This window comes from Austrofundulus limnaeus, unplaced genomic scaffold, assembly GCF_001266775.1.
Source record: "Austrofundulus limnaeus strain Quisiro unplaced genomic scaffold, Austrofundulus_limnaeus-1.0 Scaffold24, whole genome shotgun sequence".
Lineage (NCBI taxonomy): Eukaryota > Metazoa > Chordata > Actinopteri > Cyprinodontiformes > Rivulidae > Austrofundulus > Austrofundulus limnaeus.
The window spans coordinates 1,598,425-1,600,550 of record NW_013952426.1 but is presented as its reverse complement, the minus strand read 5'-3'; the positions used below and the strand labels follow the sequence as shown (position 1 = coordinate 1,600,550).

The 2,126-nt window shown below is 35.9% G+C and overlaps 1 protein-coding gene across 1 annotated transcript in view; it reads left to right on the top strand.

Annotated features, from left to right (window-relative positions):
- The window catches only part of LOC106514929 (catenin delta-2), a gene marked incomplete at its 3' end in the record, with an annotated part of 142,632 nt that overhangs the window by 136,295 nt on the left and 4,211 nt on the right, over positions 1-2,126 (top strand).

Sequence of the window (2,126 nt, the reverse complement as noted above, 5' to 3'; positions counted from 1 at the left end):
CTATGTGTTCTGAGGATACAATGAAACCAAATTTTCCTTATAGGTTTATAAAAAGAAAAAAGTAAACTGAACAGCTTTTCAGATTCATTATATTCCAATAATAAAATGACTTGTTAGACATTTGTTCTACTTTTTTATAAATGACACATAAAACTAAAATTTGAAAGAAATCAGCTATAGCAAATTGTAGTTTTATTTGGTAAACTGTCAGAACAGAGAGTACAACTCGTCACCACACAAAGAATAAAATGATTGATTATAAAAAGTGAGGAAAGGAGCAGAGCCTGGTCCTATTCAGACAGCCATTGTTCAATGATGAGGTGTACTGGTGAAGGACAGTGGGCCGTACCCAAGAGAGTCTTTCTGTCTTTCCATCTGATCGTGTTGTGCTTTTAGAAGTCCTGGCTCGGCAAATCCAATTGGGGTCTCAGTGGCAATTTGTCTTTCAGTCACAGTTTGTTAACTAATTAGTTTCAAAGATGAAAATTAATCTCAATTAATCCCAYAGGCGTTATCTTGGGTGTTTCGCAATCAGCATAAATCAGCCATGTCCTAAAGTGTTGTTGATGCAACGCTACAAGTTTGGTCGCCTCACCGGTGAACGCTGCAGTAAAATCAAATGCAGGAGAGAAAACAAATACTCCAGTTTATCGAAGATTTGATTTGAAAATTTTGTTTCGGACTGATTATGAGATTGTGATTGCGATAACAGAAGTTAACAGTCTGACTGAACAAAATACCTCATGTTTATGAAGAATCATCTTCAATTTCCCTGGGTTTTTTTTTTTTTTTTTGGTCAAAGTTTAGTTGCGTATCAAGAAGGTCAGTTTAATTAGCTTCAAGGTGATTACCAGAGCTGGGAAAGAGCAGTCTCAACATCAGGTGAATTTCCTCAGGCCTTGTTGGGTCTCGGTAATTATCTGTTTCCTCACACAAAGAAATGACCCAGCCGATGTAACCATGGTGACYATCTCTCCCTGATGGGTCCCCAAGTGCTAATTCTATAGCATTTTCTTTCTGAAGTGAAACTTGCAAAACTACTTACAGTTCTGTGTTTTACAGTATTTGTTTGATGGGAATTTTGATGTTTAGGTGCAAATGCATTTAGTGGAAAACAACACTAAGGCAGGAAACAACTTCATTATCATTGATTCTAGTATATAGGACATTGTGTGTAAAGCCACAATCAGAGTTTGGACAAATACAAATTTATCATCCAGTATAGTTTTAAAAATTTCACCTTTCCCATTTGTAAATACTTTATTGACAATAGAGGCACAATGATGCTGGATAGAGATCGACCGATACAGGTTTTTGAAGGCCGATACCAATACCAATTTTTTTTACATCAGTCTAACCAATCGCCGATACGTGCAGACGATGATTCTTGAAGCCGATACTGCCTTTTCTTTCTCCATTAACATGATAAAAATAATGATAACAAATGTTACACAGGTCTCAATTTAAAACAAAACAAAAAGGTTTATTAACTGAGCCTTGTCTGATGCAGGCTGTATGAAGTGCTGCCACACAGGATTTCTTCTTTCAGCCCTTTCTTTAAAAAAWTTATTAATTAATTAATGATTTATTGTATATAGTGCTAAATATTCAGTTTTTACTTGTATATTAATCAGATTAATATATTTTTTTGCATAAAATAAAATGACTATTTTTAATATCCCAGCATTTTTGATGCAAAAACAGCAACATGCCTAAAGAAAACAGTCAGAGGAACACAGAGAAAAAGGAGAGACACACACATACTGTACATCTTGCTATGCACTCGCATGACCCAAAGAATGGATCGACCAAAAGAACAAACATATCGGCCAAATGGACGAATTTATCGGCTGATACGGATATTAGGAAAAAACGCAAATATCGGCCAAAAATATTGGCCGGTCGATGTATCGGTCGACCCCTAATGCTGGAACAGAGGTGCCCTTTTGTTAAAGGCACAGTGTGTAGGATTTTGTCAATTATTTTAGCCAAAATTGAGATAATCACTAATGACAATAATAAAATACATGTCTAATCATTGCAGACAAAGACCTTGTTTTATTATTTTTACCTTATAAAAAGCTGTTTATCTCTCCATGGTCGCGGGTCGCCACTACAGGCAGCCG